The 21651-nt window shown below is 44.6% G+C and overlaps 1 long non-coding RNA gene across 1 annotated transcript; it reads left to right on the top strand.

The window, feature by feature from the left end:
* The first annotated feature begins 977 nt into the window (after positions 1–977).
* LOC117508015 lies at positions 978–20955 on the top strand. The gene is made up of 3 exons (XR_004559944.1): positions 978–987; positions 9483–9490; positions 20823–20955. It is a non-coding gene; the product is annotated as an uncharacterized LOC117508015 (long non-coding RNA).
* Positions 20956–21651: the final 696 nt, after the last annotated feature.

Genomic DNA, 21651 nt, shown 5'->3' with positions numbered 1-21651 from the left:
TTGTATATTTATTCATGAGAGTGGGATTTTGTCCACTTTTGTAATGAGTTGGGATTCTGTCCACTGGGATTATGTCTGCTAGGATTATGTCCGTTGGGATTTTGTCCTGTCACCAATCATGCCAAAACCATCTACAGAGGTGGACTATAATCATTGGACACTTCATGCCACACAAATGCTTAGTGATTGTGGCCACTCTGAGGTATATCAGCATCAGATGCTATTGGACAGCTTGATTAACCCTGCCTTAGAGGTTGCTCTAGCTGCTGGGTCATAACCACCCCCTTGTGCCTGCATCAAACATGTAGATAATACATATGGTTGTGTTTCAGGAGGTAAAGAGCTTTCATTCAGTTTCTTGAGACACAGAAAAATAATGGAGGAAAAGCATCAGATTATCTGCGCAGACTTCAAACTTCATTACAGAAGCATCATCAGAGGGAGCTTTTCTTTACCACTGTTGCCTGTGTGCTTGGAGTGGTAAGGTTAGACCTTACTTGTATGAAGCACCTTGACGCAACTTTGTTGTGATTTGGTGCTATAAAATGAAATAAATTGAATTGAATTGAAATGATTTATTATTTAGGATCAGGACTTTGAAAGAGAAACCTAGCTCAAAGAAGCAAGATAAGATGACACCTTGGTGGAAGTGTAAACAAAGTTCACACTGAGACACTCCTGCAAACGGATGAGTCTGAATCCTCCTTGCAGTAATGTTCCTGATATTTTTTGATGCACAAACTAGAGAACAGCTTAAACAGTTTTAGATGGAGCTCAGAAAAGTTGTGCTAACTCAAACTTGCACCAGTTAAGAGGGTAGTTTGCAAAAAGTGTTGTGTGTTGGGGGGGCGTGGCTGGCCGTGTTGGTGTTCTTTTCTTTTCTTTGCTCCCAGGTGGCATGAGGGCTGATTTGTCTGTGGAGAAAGTGCTGGCTGAAGAGTCCTCACCCTTATTAGCGTCATGTGGAACACTGTGGCAAGGGCTCACGTGCGGCCTTGAAGACTTGCAGCTGAAGCAGATAATTGGATGGCGTTCTGCATATAAGTCATGTGTGATTTGAGCAGAACTGCCGGGAACTCGACCTTGTGACGTTCGTTTGTGAGACGCTGAGGACCGCGCCTGGGTTTGACATATCGAGCCCGTGAGGCAGGGAAGGGTGAGGACACATGCTGTCAGCACACGCTAGAGGTAATTAAGTGATTGAGTAACTGTTGATAGTATCTTGGTGTTTTGTTACACAGTAAACTGAGATTGTGAAGAGAATTGTGCAGCTTGCTTCTCACTGCGGTGGCGTGCAGGATAAGTGATCCTCCACTTGTTGTGAGAGGCTGCTCATTTGTATAAAGTTAAAAAGAAACATTGACCTGAGTGTGTTGCTGATAGCGTGTGTTATGCGAAAGATAGAGTTATATCTGCTGACTCACCTCACCTTCTCTTTGCCCCACAGAGAATCGGTTCGTCGTGTCCACCTGGGGGGTGTTTGGCGGTGGTAGTGAGTCCAGGAGCGCTGGGCTTTAATCCTTGCGGGCGCTGGAGAACGTGTCACTTATCACTCCACCAGAGGGACGCTTTTTATGTTTTACATTTGTAAGCACAGGTGAAAAATAAATTGTTTCTGTTGGGAACTGCCTTCTGGTTATCTTTACCGCTGGGTTCTGTCAGACGCAGGTCCGCTCCTCAAACCGCGTCGACACATAACAAAAAGGCCATCTTACCACCCTAAAAACTTCCCCACAGTCACATCTGCTTGTGCCCAATGATAACTGGCCAAAAGTCAGGAAGCTTTGTTGCAACTGTGGGGAGGATTCTTGTATTCTGCCACAAATCCATCGTCGCTACTCTTGTCCAAAAGAGAGCAAGCAACAAAACAGCACACAGTCGAAACATGTATAAGCTCTTGCTGTGGAATATACAGGAGCTCATGATCAAACTAGTTCCATTCTCTCCAGTCAGTGCATGCATGAATCTTGTACCAAGGACCTTTCGTCCATCTCAGATGGCCTTGTTGGGGACATGGCAATTGTGACTACATGCCTCTCACTTTCATTGCACCATGGGGCTTCGTGCCACCCCTCGACTTGCGCGCACTTTAGACTCTTTCATATTCCCTATTGGTGGGTGAACAATCCAACGCTTGGTGAATTCTGCTTCATGATGCGAGGAAGAGTCGACATCGAGGATCAAAAAGTTACGTCGCTCTGAACGCTTGGCCGTCACAAGCCAGTTATCCCTGTGGTAACTTTTCTGACACCTCCTGCTTAAAACCCAAAAAGTCAGAAGGATCCTGAGGGCCAGCTTTCATGGTCTGTATTCATACTGAAAATCAAGATCAAGTGAGCTTTTGCTCTTCTACTCCACGGCACCTTTCAGTCCTCCCTGAGTTCACCTTAGGACACCTGTGTTCCCGCTTGACAGGTGTACTGCCCCAGTCAAACTCCCCACTTGCCACTGTCCCTAGAGTGGATCACACCCAGGGGGGCCGGGCGGTTGACACCAGAAGCGTGAGCCCACTTGTGGCTCGCGTCGGAGACAGAGTTTGCGATCAATATTTCATGAAGTAATCGATCCATAAACTGAAATCTGTAAACTACTTAAATTGAAAGAAAAAAAAAAAAAAAAAAAAAAAATATAATATATTATATATATATATATATAATAATAATATATATATATATATATATATATATAATATATCATGAATGACATTCACGTTTTGCAACTTACATTTTGTGAGACCAGCATTCACATTTTGTGGGATATTTTATTCATGGTATACAGCTAATTATTAACGGTTCATGGATATTCCCAGCTCGCATGATTTGCAGCAGATTCATGTTTTGGGGGTCAACAACTCATCATCTTCCAAACATTGGAAGAGCATGAGGTGAGACTAATGAAAATCCTGAAGTGTATCAGTGATTTTGGACTCAACCTTTCCCCTTACAAATGCAGATTGTTTAAGACATCAGTTAAATATTTGGGGCATGTGATATCTGTTCAAGAGATCCAATCAGATCCTGACAAAGTTGCTGCTGTTAGGGAGTGGCCACACCTTCAGACTGTGAAACAATTACGGTCATTCCTGGGTTTTAGCGGATATTACAGACGATGTGTTTGGAACTATGCTAAGATTGTAAGGCCGCTCAACAACTTGCCAAAGTGAGAGTTTGCGCTTAGGTGCCAACAAACTTATCATTGGTCATGATGTCACTGCAACAACAGCTAGCAGGATTATTGCAGTCTGTGATGAGGAAGGATGACGAGGACGTCTTATTTTAAGTGGGGGAGGATATAACCCAACTACTATTTTGTGTGTTCTCTCCTCCACCCCATGACCACCAGTTGGTTCCTGCCCGGTGCCGGAGGTTGGCTTCGCCCCTGCTTTTCTTCGATGGCAGGATTAGTTCTGACACCCCCATTGTCCAGGAGAGGGGACCAGCCCCAAACTAAAATCATTTATGTCAAACTTGTATCTACTGTATGTGTAAATGTTCAGCCTCACTTCACTTGAGTCTTGATGGTAGAACTGGGACAGTCTGGGAGATGAAGAAAGTAGACAGGAGTACAAGGAGATGTGGTGTAAGTCAAAAACAGATGCGAAGCAGCACAGTGCATGTGAGCGAGGTGTTACATCCATAATGAGCATGATATTACAGATACATTGTCAGTCCATCTTATGAGTTACAAGATGTGTCTGTAATATTATGTTATCATGGCTGTCACACCCAAATTCAGACCTGCTGCGAGTCAGTGTGTCACAGAGCCGCAGAGCAGCACGCATCTTAATGGGCTGTAACAGCTGTAATACACATATTGACAGATACAACATCTAACTCAAATGAAGGAATTACATTGCAACTGTATTACCAAGTCATTACAATAAAATAACATGCATCACTACCTTTGAACGACTCCATGCCCCTCCCACCACACGACACACAACAGACAGGCTGCATCCTGTGATATTTCCCCTATGATCCTGGTAGCAATGTGAGATGGTTACATCATCCAGGTTCAGAGAGCAAATGCGTCCTCGACTGCAAATTACATATTCCATGCATCGTGGCATTGAGCCGGACAGTGGGATGGTCTGCTGTTGCATGAGGGCTCATGCCATCCAATCGCTCGGCTCAGAGACTGCGTTATGTGTGCCCAAAACAGTTTGCGAGTGTGATACTGGGGTGTTCTTCAACATCCCTTGTTTGTGTCATCTGATTTCCTGGTGAGAGACCAAGAGAGAGAGCAATATCCTATTTATGACCTGAGGCATCTTTATTTGTCACAATAATTATTCAAAAATACAGTAAAAGTATAGGAATACATTTACAAAAGATATTGTAAAGGTTACAGTGTAAAACCAGTAAAAACAACAAAAAGAAAAACAAACAAACAAACAAAAAGAAAAAACAGAATCTGGTGAAAGAAGCAGTTTTGAACCGGAATATTCTGTTTGAGACCCCAGCACACTAACTGCTTGTATCCCCATTCTGTCACATGGTGTGAGTTAGTCTGAAAATGTAATGAAATTGTAATGAATGAAATGGCAGAATCCATTTTATCCTGCCGATATACAGCCTAAATAGATTATTATTTTAGAACTACTCATATTAACATACTTTGTACTGCTACAGTAAATATGTTAATATAGAAATATGATATACAATTAATTACATTTTGAGAGTAGTTCCTATTTTGTAACAGTACAGTGATGCAAATGGTAAGCATACGTGTGTCCCAAGTGAAGTATCCCACGTTCGAGGCTGCCCGAGATCTGTTCTCCTTATACATTTTGGAGCTGTGTTAGAAAAAAACCATATTAACACACAGATTCTATGACAAGTTCATGACGGGATCATGAAAAGTGATTTAATCTGTTAGTTCATGATACAGTCACAAAATGGAGTAGATTTTTATGGCATGTCATGAAATTTTTTTGTGATGGTATAACGGAATTTGGGGTGACACAGGGTTATGCTTACAGTTAGGGTTAAATTTAGCGAGTGATTGGTGACCGCATCATAAAAATGTAATACTTTTCATGACAGTATCATTGAAAATATGTGCAGCTGTGCTGGCCAAACGCCCTGTGGCGGCCCTGAGCTAAATGAGAGCACCGCAACAAAATATCACTGAAGGGGGAAATAACAGCATGATAATGTTGATTTCACAAATAAATTAATAATAAAATGCTATTTTAGTTAACAGAAGTGTGGCACTTTATGTTAGATGTAGCCATCACTGTGACATTGCTCACAATATGTCCTTTTTGTTGGGAAAGTGTAGGAACACGGACCCACAACAGGGGGCGCAAATGAACGGACAATGGAATAGGTCAAATAACACACTTTACTGTTGTGAATATGCACAACAAGTACAACAGATTATAATAATGGACAAAGTCAAATTCACACAGGTGTCGTGTGGGCAGGCTCGAAGATAGGAGACGCCTCTCCAAAGTAGAACCGGAACCACACGGTTTCCTCCGCCACCAGACCCCGGGAATACTGGAGCCGCCAAGTCCCGAACTCCCAGGTGGCCATTGCCTCCGCGTGTCGGACCTGGTACTGCTGGCGAGGAACAAAGGACAATTAAAGGAGGGCGCGTTCGCACCCAGGAATCCGAACGGCAGGTAAGTTACCTCCACCTCTCGTTGGGAAATACTCTCAGAGCAATGCACAAAGTCACAAAGATCACTGTTAAACAGTTAGCTGAGCACGTTACCTTCTCGGTAGAAACGATATCTCGGCAAAGAGGTGGAGACGTCGTTCTGCTGATATACTCTGCCGATCAGATGATTGGTACAGCTGTTGCAGTGATGCGTGACAGCTGTCACCCTGGCTGCTCCTGTAGGCGGCTGCGCCCTCTGGTGCCTGGAGCCCCACTCCAGACAGGGCGCCCTCTGTGGTGGGCCAGCAGTACCCCCTCTTCTGGCGCCCACACAACAGGACCCCCCCCCCCCCCTCAACGGGCGCCTCCTGGCGCCCGACCAGGCTTGTCCGGGTGGCGGCGGTAGAAATCGGCCAGGAGGGCCGGGTCCAGGATGAAGCTCCTCTTTCACCCAGGAGGGTTCTTCAGGTCCGTAACCCCTCCAGTCCACCAAATACTGGAAGCCCCGGCCCATCCTACGGACATCCAAAAGTCGGTGCACAGTCCAAGCCGGCTCGCCATCGATGATCCGGGCAGGAGGTGGTGCCGGACCGGGAGTACAGAGGTGAGGTGATGGGCTTGATCTGGACACGTGGAAAACGGGATGGATCCGCATGAGGCCGGAAGCTGCTGGACTGAGTACCTTGATGATCTCGAATGGACCGGTACCGGTCCTGCAGTTTAGGGGAGTCCACTTAAGGGGTATGTCCTTTGTAACAACCACACTGCCTGCCCTGGCCGGTACGTAGGGGCCGGGGTCCGCCGACGTCTGCATGGGCCTTCGTCCTCATCCGGGCCTTCAGCAAGGCAGAACGGGCGGCACGCCACACCCGACGGCACTTCCGTAGGTGGGCCTGGACCGAGGGCAACACCGACTCTCCCTCAACCACCGGAAACAAAGGAGGTTGGTACCCCAGACAACCTCGAAAGGGGAGAGGCCGGTGGCTGCCGACACCTGGCTGTTATGGGCATACTCGATCCAGGCCAGATGGGTACTCCAGGCCGCCGGTGCGCGGCTGTCACGCAACGCAGGGCCTGCTCCACCTTATTGGCCCGTTCTGCTTGCCCATTGGTCTGGGGATGATACCCGGATGAGAGACTCACCGTGGCCCCCTTGGCAGAAGCTCCTCAGACTTGCGAGGAGAACTGGGGACCACGATCCGAAACGATGTCCGATGGTATCCCATGCAGCCGGACGAAGGGTGGACCAGGAGGTCCCTGTCTCCTGGGCCGTCGGGAGCTCGGGGAGGGCCACGACGTGGGCCGCCTTGGAGAATCGGTCCACTATCATGAGGATGGTGGTATTGCCCTGGGACGGCGGAGGCCCGTGACAAAATCCAGGCCGATGTGGGACCAGGGGCGATGAGGCACGGGCACGGCTGGAGCAGTCCCGAAGCCCTGCGATGTCAGCCTTGCCCCTGGCGCAGGTGGTGCAGGCCTGGATATAATCCGGACGTCGGCCTCTAGGGAACACCCACCAGAAGCGCTGCTGGACACTGCCACGGTTCTTCGCACCCCTGGATGACAGGAGAGCTTAGAGCCTGACAGAATCCAAGACTGCAGCCCTAGCTTCTGGTGGGACGTAGAGTCTGTTCTTCGGCCCAGTCCCGGGGTCCGGGCTTCGTGCCAGGGCCTCCCGGACGGTCTCTGTACGTCCAGTGAGGGTGGCCACGATAGTGGACTCCGGGATGATGGGTTCCGGTGGATCCGACAACTCCGTTTTGACTTCATCTTCATGTACCGGGACAAGGCATCCGATTTCTGGTTCTTGGTCCCGGGACGGTAGGTGATCCGGAAGTCAAAACGGCCGAAAACAGTGACCAGCAGGCTTGCCTGGGGTTCAGCCGCTTGGCGGTCCTGATATACTCCAGGTTCGGTGGTCAGTGAAACCGTGAATGGCACGGATGTTCCCTCCAACAGATGTCTCCACTCTTCAAGAGCCTCTTTCACCGCAAGGAGTTCTCGATTGCCGACGTCATAGTTCCGTTCGGCCGGGTCAACCTGCGGGAAAATAGGCACACGGGTGAAGGACCTTATCGGTCTTCCGCTCTGGGAAAGCACAGCTCCTATCCCTGAGTCGAGGCGTCCACTTCAACCACTAACTGGCGACTAGGATCGGGCGCACCAGAACGGGTGCAGACGAGAAGCACCGTTTCAACTCCTTGAACGCGGCATCGCAACGATCCGACCAGGTGAAGGGGACTTTGGTGAGGTCAGGGCTGTCAGGGGCTAACTACCTGACTGTAGCCCTTAATGAACCTCCTGTAGAAATTTGCAAAGCCGAGGAACTGTTGCAGCTTCCTACGGCTAGTGGGTTGGGGCCAGTCTCACCCGCCGCAACCTTGGCTGGATCAGGACCGCGGAGTTGGGGAGATGATGAACCCCAGGAAGGACAAAGAAGTGCGGTGAAACTCGCACTTCTCGCCCTTCACAAACAGCCGGTTCTCCAACAAACCGCTGCAGGACCTGACGTACATGCCGGACATGAGTCTCAGGATCCGGAGAAAAGATGAGGATATCGTCTAGATACGAAGACAAATCGGTGCAGGAAATCCCGCAAGCATCATTAACCAATGCTTGGAACGTCACGGGGGCGTTTGTGAGGCCGAACGGCATGACCAGGTACTCAAAGTGACCTAACGGGGTGTTAAATGCCGTCTTCCACTCGTCTCCCTTCCGGATCCGAACCAGGTGATACGCATTTCTAAGGTCTAGCTTCGTGAATATTTGGGCTCCATGCAGGGGCGTGAACACGAATCCAACAAGGGCAATGGGTATCGGTTACGAACCGTGATCTCGTTCAGCCCCCGGTAATCAATGCATGGACGTAGTCCCCATCCTTTTTCCACAAAAAAGAAACCTGCACCCATCGGGGAAGTGGAATTCCGGATCAACCCGGCAGCTAAAGAGTCCCGGATGTAGGTCTCCATTGATTCGCGCTCAGGCCGTGAGAGGTTGTACAGCCTGCTGGACGGGAACTCAACGCCTGGAACCAAATCAATGGCACAATCATATGGACGGTGGGGGGGAAGGGTGAGCGCCAGATCCTTACTGAACACATCTACAAGGTCATGGTACTCCACCGGCACTGTCCCTAGATTGGGCGGGACTCTGACCTCCTCCCTAGCCTGGGAACCGGGAGGAACCGAGGAACCTAAACATACCCGATGGCAGGTCTCGCTCCACTGAACCACTACCCCGGACAGCCAATCGATCCGGGGATTGTGTTTTAACATCCAGGGGAACCCTAAAATCACACGGGAGGTAGCAGAAGTCACAAAAAACTTGATCTCCTCCCGGTGATTTCCTGACACCACCAGAGTTACAGGTGGTGTCTTATGTGTGATTGGAGAGTAGTAGCCATCTAGTGCCGCACCTGCACAGGCGAGGTAAGCGCCACCAGAGGGAGCCCTATCTCCCGGGCCCATCTGCTGTCCAACAGATTCCCTTCAGAGCCCGTGTCCACCAGTGCTGGGGCCTTCAGGGTTAAATCCTCAAAGGATTGTAACTGGGAGTCGTGTGGCAATGTGGGTGTGTCCCACGTGAATGTCTCGGCCCCCCTAGCCCAGTCTCTAGGGGCGGGCGTTGGTGTTTAACCGCTCGGGGCAGTCTCTTACCTGGTGCTCTATCGAGCCACAAACAAAAGGCAGAACAAGCTTATATAGATGCGGGCAACATCATGGCCACGTGTGTTTCTGTATCAGTTGGACTAACAAGGTCCAACATGGCACCTACGTGGATCCAAGTGGCTTGTATGTGGCAGATATGCCACGCCTACGAGGATACCACGTATATGATTGACAGCTCATATGGGGCTCATTCCTGAACCATACGAGGGTTGAACGTGGCACATACGAGACACAGCAAGACATGCTAGTCCTTGTAGCCACAAGGTTAATCGAATAATAGGCCTCTAACAGCCCCGTACCCACCACTAACATGCCTCTAACATCCTCATTTGTCCTCGTAGTACCCCGCACACAAATTGCCCCACGCTATTTTTGCTAAATTTTGAACTTCCCGAAATTAGCATCACACTCAGAGATGAACCTCATTAGCCGAATAATCTGCCTCTAAAAGCCTCTAAGAGCCACTGTTCTCCCACGTTTGTTGACTAACTCGTACCAAAAATTATTATTAATAATTCATTATTCGGTGGGACCAGGGCTTAAGACATAAAGAGTCTATCAAGTTTATGTGATATAGTCCTCTGTTGTCTTGCTGCATGATTCAAATGAATATCAAGAAAGCCAGGATTTTCGGCAAGCTGGCAGCAACACAAAGCAAAACTCCAGGAAAAGGATTTGTAAACATTCTCTATCATTTAACATACTTTCATTAAGAAACTTGTACAAAATTTCATCACACAAAAATTGTGTTTGGTGGGAGTGTACCACAAAGAAAACCCTCAATTTGTAGCACAGCTCTTGTATGGTACATGTTAGCAATACACAGTATCCTTTATGCCATTGACAAAATACCAGTGAAATTAATCTGACAGAGGTTGATGCTTTTTAGCAAGAACAAACTAAAATTGGGATGAAATTATAAGGGACACTGTCCTCCAACCAAAGATACTGAGATGGCAATTTTAAAATAACAAGTGGAACAGAATAAACAATATTACTATTAAAAGTTAATTATTAACAATAGTATATCTGTAATATATATGTATTTACCCTATAGGCACTGAAAGAGGTGTGAGAGGGGTGCTGGCACAGGCAACTGCACAAAGAGAATATGAATGTTCAAAAATCTTTCACGCATAAATGTCATGCAACAAACGTGAAGTGGTAGTGAACGTTGCACGATCTACTCGCGAACTCTACATGCAGCTCGTCGATGTGAAGAACAAGTGAACAGTGTGAGTGATTGCATCAGTGCATCGCATCAGAACTCAGCTCGACTGAGCGATTATAATGACCATTTTTAAATCTATCATAAACATACTTTTTACAGCTGCGCACAAGAAGGAAAGAACATGCAACTGTTTTACCAAGCCATGACTATGTAAACATGACAAATAATTACCTTTTTAGATGGCTCCAAATGCTTTCTCCACCTCGTCCAGCGCGCGCAGCACCTGGAGCGCTCCTCTGTGATTCCGTAAGCGATTAGAGGCATTTTCAACAGCTAACTTGGAGAGAAAATGACTAATCCGCTACAAAATAATGATTTTATATACGCAGCATCCAGCTCACGTGTGGCAGCCAGTGGAACAAAGCACGGCGTCCAGCTGGGAACACAGCGGGTGGCATCAGCATGACGGTGTGTATGGAAGTGCGCGGATCAAAGTCGTGCAAGTGTCAGGACACCTTTACGCACTCACACTACAAAATGTCCCCGTAGCACTAATTAAGAAGACGAATGGGAAGCCGTTAAGACACACAATAAGTCTTTAGTGATGTTTGAAGTTGATGGTTGTCAGTTGACAATTCCCGATCCATTACAGCATTTAGATGGTTAGGAAAAGGAGACATCTGCAACAAGCAAATGGCCCCCTGCCTATATATAAATATTAAGGAGTTACTTAAAGGCCCACTGACACGAGCATGCCTTTGATTCACGCAATAGCACGGCCTGTGTCATGCTGGAGAGTAAACTCGTCTTTATCAATGGCAGACAGAATGCTAGAGCGGCGCCAGTGCGTACTTTTGCACACAGAGAATTTTGAAATGTTAAAAAAATCTTTCACGCACAATGTCATGCTATGTGGCGTGATCTAATCTCCAACACGGTGTGCCGCTCGTCAAGTGGAGTAAAGAAGAAGTGAACAGAGCAAGTGGTGATGTCAACGGATCGCATCAGAGCACAGCTTGTCTGAACGATTATAACAAGAAGTTAAATCTGTTATAAACATTCTTTAACAGCTGCATGCAAGAAGAAAAGAACACACAACTGTTCAATCAAGCCGTGATAATGTAAACATGACAAATAATTACCTTTTTAGATGGCTCAAAATGCTTTCCGCAGGTAGTTAGGTGCACGCGCGCAGCTCTGGCTGCATTCTCCTCTGTGATTCAGGAATGCGATTTACAGCCGTTTTCAACGGCCAATTTGCAGAAAAAATGATTAATACGCCACAAAAATAATTATTTTATAGACGCAGCGTCTAGTGCAGAGCACATGGCAGTCAGTGGAACAAAGAACGGTGTCCAGCTGTGAACACAGCGGGTGGGATTGTCACGACGACATTTGTGCTATTGCCGTGAGCCCCAGGCATGCTCGTGTCAGTGCACCATTACTTTTTTCATACTGAAGATGAGGCAAACTTGCATGGCCCTGAAAAATGTGCGTATGTTTTTTACAACAGCACAGAAAATGAACTCAATGTCTGTCTTGATGGGATAAGACTTGACAGTGTAAACTCTGACAAGCTCCTTGGTGTTATTCAAAATGACCTGTCATGGTCCAAAAATGTTGACAGGGCGTACAGTATAATCAAGTCTAAGTTGTATATACTAAGCAGAATTCAATGTTTCCTCCTGCATTCTGGTCATAAAAATTGTTTTTTTTTAGCTTCTTTCTACTGTACTTCAATTATTGCTTTCTATCTGGGGGACTGCTAAGAATATAAGATGTTTGTCATGTATGCACAATTAAATTAAAACCCTGCTGCACCACGTTCAGTTTCATTGCTGCAATATACCGAAGAAGGACAGTGACGCCAAGTCGGCCAAGTGTCATTCCACACTTCCTTCTGATGCTCCTCAGGACATTCCTGCAGGTGTTCCACCTGCTGTTGTGCCCGATGACCGGGAGGATAAGACTGAGCTTCCTCCAGTCTGGCTCTCTTAGTCTCCTCCTCCTCCTTTCTCTACAAATCCATGGCACAGAGTCCAACTAAGCAAGCAATCACTATGTTCTTCTTCTGCTGTGGATTCATCTGGGTGTTGAGGAGCAACTTGGAGTCATATGAACGGTTCATTAGCTGACGGTAGGATGAGTATGGGGGTGTGTGGAGACAATTCACCAAATTCACAACATTCCTGACTTGTAATGATGCGCTGTTATGTGCAATAACGTGCAACAGCGCGGAACAATATTCTTGACTGTGCGTAATGGCTCATAATAATTTGCCAGCGACACATACCATTAAATGTAACGGGTGGTAGTGACAGTTCCAGAGGACACCTGACACATCTGCTCCGAATCATCACATTTGTGATTGGTGGCCAAGAATGTATACTCTGTGGCATTTGTGACTTGTCATCATTGTATGTAAATACAGCATTCTAATCCAGTTACATTTGTTCCCCAAATCTGATAATCGTATGAGATTTTGGTTAATCGTATGAGATTTCAGATTAGATTAGATAAGCCTTTATTCATCCCTCAGTGGTTGAAATTTCATATTTCCACACTCACATTCCACATACAAACAGCAATTGATCTACAATTATTACTTGTTTACCATAATAATGGCACACATCAGAATTAGGACAACACACATACATTTGACATTTGTGCACTAAACTTGAAACAGTCTGTTTTCCAATTGAGGCAGTGTGAGTGTGTTGGTAGCCGCTGCAACTATTAAGTCAGCCAGCTTGGGAAAGAACGGAGGCCACCCACAGGAAGGGAGGGGCAGGAAAGAGGTGAGAGGAGAAAACTGGAGCATGCTTCAGTCCATGTGTAAGTCTGTCAGTTTATTGTCCTTGTGGGTTGAGATAAGAATGGAGCGAATAATCTCACCAGAGCCTGGATAAATTCCTCTGGAGGTAAACAGTGGGCAATTGACCTTGATGCTAGATAGCCTGGAGTTTTGCAGCTGAGCAGTGAAAAACACTTTTTAACGTTCCACTTGAACAGCCAAATCCCAATTATGAATTAAGAATATTCCCAATATTGAATTAAGAATATTCATCGGCCTCCGAAACCTTCAGCTTCAACTGCAAGGCACGCATCAGCGCCAAGGTTTCATCCAATTTGCGTCTGAGTTCAAGAGTCAACGCAGTCTGAGAATGCACTGCATTGCCAAACTCGTAATCATGATGGACAAGCGAGGGCCCGTGGTTCTTGATGCCGCCGTTTTACCAATTTTCCGGTAGATCAGGGCAGCACATAAGCCAAAAAGTACTAGCTCTGCTACCATGAGACCAAAAATGAATAAATCCTCAACATCCTCAACGGAGAAGGCGCCAAGCATGCCACACGCCAGGAACTCCAGGAGTTGAGGACATAGCCCACAGGATACATTCCATCTGGGCAGGTAGGATCCCCCATTCCTGACCTTCTTGTAGAAAAAATGGTGTCAATAGCATTCAGAGACCAGCTGATCAATTCCATGGTTAATCCAATAGTAGTCCATAGATCCAGAATCCAATATAGTTTTGAGGAATTCACAGTCTGGTGGAGTAGGGACTTGAAGGTTAAAAGCAGAAAATTACTTACAGAAAAATAAAGCATGCAAGCGATGGAACTGGATTAGAATGGGAATAACCCTGTGGTGTCTGATGATTTGGTGGGCGTTCATGATGGATTATGGTCACCAATATACAATAAAACTCAATTTGCAACCATTAAATCCCTAATTAGTCTCTATAATTCAGCCCCAATATGACTTTAAGATCTGTTGCTAATAAAGTATAAATGTGCCTTTTATCAAATTGGAAATACATTAAACGCCCTTTTAACGTAAATGGTCCTAGTTATACAATAAGCTCAAACATTTATCAGAAAATGCCAAAAGTCTGATGAGTTTCAAGTCTGCTCTGTACAGATATTATGATCACATTTATATTGAGTCTATTTCTACACAAGCCATAATACATTTTCTATTTAATTTTGCTACCTTCCTGTTTTAGAAATGATATTTTTTTATAACTATAATTTGTTATTGTACTTGAGCTTACTGAAAACGGATCTAGACATTTTAATGGACAGTTTTTAATTGTATGTCATGATCTATGGTGTTATTTAAATAAAGTATAGAAGAAAACAAAAGACCGGGTGGTGGCCAAGTGGTTAGTGCACTGGCTTCAGTGTGGGAGGTTCCGCTTCAAACCCCACCTTTACCTGTTCTCCATGTAATGTAGAGTCCTGTTAGGAAGGACATCCCATGTAAAACTTGTGCCAAATCAATATGCAGATGCAACATGATGAGAGCATTTTTACATTTAGAGCATTTTTACATTTTGACCTTTGTGTAATTCTTCATTATTGTAATAAAGAAAACATGGTTGATTTGTGTTGAATGTATTGATTCTGTTTAATGTGTAATGTGTCATATTTACAAGTGCAAAACCACGAGAACAGCTCAACAGTGTTTATTAGTATTTTTTTATTTAATTTGCTTTATACAACAATTCACTCATTTCAAAAACAACTTATTTCTAAAATGTTGGCACAGTTTGCAATTTACAACTGGTAAGCATGTGACAAATAAAGAAATGTTTAACAAGGGGTGATCAACAGATGTAGAACTTCCAAAAATGCCTGAACTTGGTTACAACATGTCCTGTGAGACCAACACGGAGGTGCTTTTGTCCCGCGCCATTAGCGGCTCTGTGGCGAATTCCTCCGCTCCTCTTTTCATGACAAAAACTCCTGTAACAGTGGAATGTGCCGAAAAAGTGGTATGTCCACCTATTCTGCCATTTCTGTAGTAGTCAGACGATGTCCGGATCAACACAGCGTTCAGTTTGGAAATGATCTGGTCGTTTCAGCCTGTCGATCGCCGCTCAGAGCGTGGCGCGCCCTCCGCCATTGTGCGCCGTCTTTAAACCGGTTGTAACACTCCTTAATCTGTGTGATCCCCATAGAATCGTCCCTGAAAGCCGTCTGAATCTTCCGAATGATTTCCACCTGGCTGTCTCTCACAGTTTCTGGAAAAATTTGATGCAGCAAAGCTCCAAATCGTTCAGACATTTTCCTCACAATGAAAATCCGACGAGGGGGGTGGACCACTGCTCATTCAAAGTCTGCTCACAGGCGAATGACGCAACTGACAGGCGTGAAAAAACTCACGCATGCACACAAAGGTTCAAGCTTGGCTGATGCAAGCGCATATGATTCAAATCCATATAGTTTTTGCAAAAAATAAAAAGGTCGGATAGTTTTCTAACAGACCTCGTATGTTTAGAACATAGTGTTTTCTCAAATGAATTGACAAATTTGGATTCTGGTTACAAACCTATTATTTTACTCAAATGACTGCTGCTTGGCTCCAAGTGAAGATATTTTGATTCCGTAACTTGTGTCATGACCAGAGAAATACTGAGAATGTCACTGATTGGTGTAGTTCTTTGAAAGGTTCGAGAGGATAAATATCAGCTTTATTATATAATGAGCAAATTTCACATGAAACGAGGTAACATGCAAAAAATTGCATTTTTTCACCATATATTCACCATTTTTGAGGTTTTTTATGCATTTCCAAACTGTAAAAAGCAGGGCACAGATAAAGGTATGCCCAAGGGTCCTTAGCAATAGCTTCTAATGTCCCTAATGGCATTATTTTATGAGATATAGGTTGGTAACATTGCATTATTAAAATGGTAACACCTGATTGTGCACTTACCGTGTAGCGTATGCTGAGGCCTCATTTGGAATGCACATTTTTCATATCAGCTAGCGTGTACATGTATTTTTTTTTTTTTTCTTTTGGAAACAGGCTACTGAATTCTGATAAGAATGTAGATATTGCTCAGTTTTCCACATCAGGAAGATGTTTGTGTGTGTTCAGGGATGATGCTGGAGAGAGGAGCAGGTATGTTGCCATGGAAACCAGGGAACTGACTCTCCTCTCTGTCTTCATGGCTTCACAATTGCCTCTGGATCATTCTCTGTGCTGCTCATCATATAGAAAAGTCCTTGAATCTCAAAACACTGCTGTTTGTTATCTCAGCTATAATTTCGAGAAACATATTTCTAACAGCACTGCACAATATTTAGAAACAGCCCTGGAATGCAACAGAAAACAAGGAGTGTATACTCATGAAAAATATATGTTTATTTTATTTATTCCTATATATCTTCATGTCAAATACAACTGTTCAGGTAGAAACAGAGATTCCACCACAACGTTCCCTCACCTCCACTGCCATCTTATGGATGTTAATGCAATGAGAAGCGCAACTCCAACATGTTCAGGTACTGCTGGCAATTTGCCACATTCTATAGTCTGAGAATTACAGGAACATTTCAGTAACAGTTTGTAACTTACAGGCACATCTCGGAAACGTTAAACCAACATTGTTTTTTTGTCAGACACACAAAGACAGCTGGGTTACTGTGCCTTTTAAACTGTCTGACAAACACCACAGCATCATCCATTCCTGAGAGACATACGGAAAAATACCTGACATACGTCAGAACACTGCAGATGACTGTTGAGTGACTCAGTCTGCAGAAATGACCGGTCACTCATTTGCTCCCTTTGAACTGTGTTGTGTGAGTATGTTTCTGGAAGGTTTTCACGGCCTGACTAACACCACATGTGCTATGGCAGCACACTGTAAGAATGTGAAGAAAAGTCATCTTTTTTTAGAGCAATGAACACTTTTCAGGTTCCTTTTTAAAGCTACATTTTCCTCTGACTTAAAACATTTCTTGAGGCAGTAATCTAACACCCCAAATCAGAAAAAAAGGGTTTGGACGATATGGAAATGCAAATAAAACAAAACTGCAATGATCATACATTTATGCTGACTTCTGTCTCATTGCAGATAGTATGAATCCAAGATATTGCATGTTTTGTGTGATCAACTTCAGTTCATTTGTTCATTGTTCCATCCTTCATTTAAAGCCTGCAACCACACTCCTAAAAATTCTTGGGATGGTGGCAATTTATCTGAAATACGTCGTGTGTCCATAAGTAACGGTCCTTTTTATTTTTTTTTTAAAAACTATGGATTTCATTCATATGTTTTTACGTCAGACATGCTTGAACCCTCGTGCGCATGCACGAGTTCGTCCCCGCCTGTCGGTGACGTCATTCGCCTGTGAGCATGCCTTGTGGAAGGAGTGGTCCCGCCCCCTTGTCGGATTTTCATTGTCTGGAAAATGGCGGAATGAAAAGGACTTTTTTTCCATCACAATTTTTTTCAGAAGCTGTTAGAGACTGGCACCTGGAAACCATTCGAAAAGTTATCTGGCTTTTGGTGAAAATTTTACGGGCTTCACAGAGAATAAGGACTTTAACTACAGCTTTAAGGACGGTTGGTGTGCCGCGATCCGAGCTGTGACGTCGCGGCACAAACCACTGGATCATTTCTAAGCTGATGGCTCTGTGGATGCGAGACCGTCGTGTGCTCTTTCTCTGGTTATCACAAGAGCTGGACATCAGCCATTTCCGGCAGATTTCACTTTTAACAAGAGATTTTGTCATGGAAAGCCACGCAGAGGCTCTCGCGTGTCACGACCGATTCGCTGATGAAGCGAGACAAAGGAAACACCTCCGTTTCGGAGTGTTAGAGGACAAGTTTGGACATGTCTAGCTCTCCACAAATTCCCTTATACTCACTCGGCTTCCATGACAAAATCTCTTGTTAAAAGTGAAATCTGCCGGAAAATGGCTGATGTCCAGCTCTTGTGATAACCACAGAAAGAGCACACGATGGTCTCGTATCCACAGAAGCCATCAGCTTAGAAATATCCAGAGGTTTTGTGCCGCGACGTCGCAGCTCGGAGCGCGCGCAGCCGACCGTCCTTAAAGGGGTCCTTAAAGCTGTAGTTAAAGTCCTTATCTCTGTAAAGCCCATAAAATTTTTCACCAAAGCCAGATAACATTTTCGAATGGTTTCCAGGTGCCAGTCTCTAACAGCTTCTGAAAAAATTTCTGATGGAAAAAAAGTCCTTTTCATTCCGCCATTTTCCAGACAATGAAATCCGATGAGGGGGCGGGACCACTCCTTCCACAAGGCATGCTCACAGGCGAATGACGTCACCGACAGGCGTGGACAAACTCACGCATGCGCACGAGGGTTCAAGCATGTCTGACGTAAAAACATATGAATGAAATCCATATAGTTTAAAAAAATAAAATAAAAGGGACCGTTACCTTTATGGACCACACCACGTATAATGATTAAATCATCACTTTTACAGCCAATGTTCTTGAGGCAAGTCTGGGGATTAACAAATTAAATTTCCAAGTCACTGAATATGTCTCTGACTTTATTTGCATCAATGATTAAGAAATGGAAATCAGTATGGTACTGTGTCAGAAACCATGTGCATCAAGACTGGGCCACTTCAGTAATCTCCATGTTCACCCATCCCATCCGGGAACCGATCAAGAGACAATCTTCCTCGTCGCAGAGGGATTACTGCGACAGCAATGTATAGTGAATCTGTATCAAGTTGCAAATTCTCCAAACACCCATGGCCGATGTCAAAGAATTCTAGGTTTCTGTGGATGTTAGTGGAGAAAGTGGGACAATATTTGCCTGGTGAATCCCCATTCACAGCTTCAAGTTAGAGTGCAGTAGTGAAGGATTGTAAAACAGGAAAACAGACCAAATCTAGGCTCCGGTTTCCCATATGCCAGCTGGAAAACTCCAAGTGAAATTTCAATTGTTCTGTTTGAATTAAACCTCTGGGGTCGACGCTGTCATAAACAACGGCTAAGACCAAGCTTTACTAAATATAAATAACTTTTGAATGATATGAGATAGAAATGTACTTTTTTTTTGCTGAAAAGTTAACTCTGCAACCTTTGAACCACCCATCGGCCATCTTTGTACTCCTCATAGAAGCTGTGTGATGACTGCGCAATGTGAGTGTCCAATCGGAACTGGTTCACCATCACATGGTTTTCCAAAATCCAATCATAAGGCAGATTCACCTCCGTGAAAAGCCAAAGATCGTTTTCAGGAGTAATATGTTACTAGTTGGCCCGTTTGAATAGGCCCCTGGGTGCTCCAATGAGTAAATACTACTAGTACATACTCAGTGTGCCCTGCGCTATTACACACAGCGATCAGTGAAAGCACATGGAGCAGATGGAGAGCCTCTGATGACAATCTCACATGCTCAAACAAAGAATGTGTAACTATCAGGATTGCTCCACTAGTTTGCATGTGAATGTTACTGGATAAATCTGTTGCTTTCTCTGTGTAAAGCACTGTTTACCATATCAATGAACAACAAAACGCATAGACCATTTTGTATATATTGTTCAAAATGTGCATTTGTGTTTATTGTTTGAACCTTTTTGTTGTACAGACTTTCACACAAGATCTCAAGTTACCTTTACAAGTGTCAAAACAGTTATTATAGTTTGCTGTGTGTTTTGAATAATTGGAAAATGGAAAATTATTTTTCGCTTTAGTTTTTCCTTGTCTATTTTTGATTGTAAACCTTTATTACATTTATAAAACACAACAAAAACATATATATTCTGAAAGCACAGGTTGTCCTGAAAAAAGACATACGAGGTCTGTCAATAAAGTAACAGTCCTTTTTATTTTTTTCAAAATTCATATGTTTTTATGTCAGACATGCTTGAACCCTTGTGCGCATGCGTGAGTTTTTCCATGCCTGTCGGTGATGTCATTCTCCTGTGAGGCACGCCTTGGGAAGGAGTGGTCCCGCCCCCTTGTCGGATTTTCATTGTCTGGAAATGGTGGAATGAAAAGGACTTTTTTTTCCATCAGAATTTTTTCAGAAGCTGTTAGAGACTGGCCCCTGGAAACCATTCGAAAAATTTATCTGGCTTTCAGTGAAAATTTTACGGGCTTCACAGGAATAAGGTCTGTTACTACAGCTTTAAGGACCCCTTTAAGGATGCTCGGCGCGCCACACTCCGAGCTGCGAATGACGCGGCACAAGCCACCGGACCATTTCTAAACGGATGGCTCTGTGGATACGAGACCGTCGTGTGCTGTTTCTCTGGTTATCCCAAGCGCTGGACCATCAGCCATTTTCCGGGCAGATTTCACTTTTAACAAGAGATTTTGTCATGGAAAGCTGCGCGGAGGCTTCGCGCGTAAAGACCGTTTCACTTTGGAAGCGAGACAAAGGAACACCTCCGTTTCGGCGTGTCAGAGGACAAGTTTGGACATGTCTATCTCGGCTTTCAATGCTTAGCAGTCCAGTAAGTATCAGTGAAATTGTGGCTAGCTGGACACAAGCTTAATGGAGTCCACCTGGGGTAAATTCAGTTGATTGGACATGATTTTGAAAGACACACACCTGTCTACATATAAGGTCCCACAGACAGTGCATGTCAGAGCACAAACCAAGCATGAAGTCAAAGGAATTGTCTGTTGACCTCCAAGACAGGATTGTCTTGAGGCACAAATCTGGTGAAGGGTACAAAAACATTTCTGCAGCTTTGAAGGTCCCTTTAAGCACAGTGACCTCCGTCTTTCTGTAATTGGAAGAGGTTCAGATCCACCAGGACTGTTCCTAGAAACAGGATGCACCTGAGCTTAGCTTTGGGCTTCATGGCAAAAGCCGTGAATACTTATGTACATGTGATTTCTAACACAACAAATCTGCAAGAAAAAAAACCCCCAAAACCAAATAAAAAAAACTAACAAAACAAGCAATCAGAGATTTCTGACATCCGGATCCCGATCACCTCCAAATTTGGGTGGTGTCTTTCATGTCCTAATATGTATCTGTGGTGAAAATCTGGTGAGAATCCGTGAGTAGGTTTGAAGTAATCCTTCAAAGCCTCTACAAAGGGGAATCTTGATCCAGAATCCGGATCCAGATCACCTCCAAAATTTAATGGGGTCTTCCATGCCCTAATATCTATCTGGGGTGCAAATTTGGTGAGAATCTGTGAAGTAGTTTTGACGTTATCCTTCAAAGCCTATATAAAGTGAAACTTGATCCAGAATCTGGATCTGGATCCAGATCACCTCCAAAATTTAATGGAGACTTCCATGCCCTAATATCTATCTGGGTGCAAATTGGTGAGAATCTGTGAAGTAGTTTTGACGTTATCCTTCAAAGCCTATATAAAGTGAAACTTGATCCAGAATCTGGATCTGGATCCAGATCACCTCCAAAATTTAATGGGGTCTTCCATGCCCTAATATCTATCTGGGG

This window comes from Thalassophryne amazonica, chromosome 3, assembly GCF_902500255.1.
Source record: "Thalassophryne amazonica chromosome 3, fThaAma1.1, whole genome shotgun sequence".
Classification (NCBI taxonomy): domain Eukaryota; kingdom Metazoa; phylum Chordata; class Actinopteri; order Batrachoidiformes; family Batrachoididae; genus Thalassophryne; species Thalassophryne amazonica.
The sequence above is the reverse complement of the archived record's forward strand: the minus strand, read 5'-3'. Positions and strand labels throughout refer to the sequence as shown.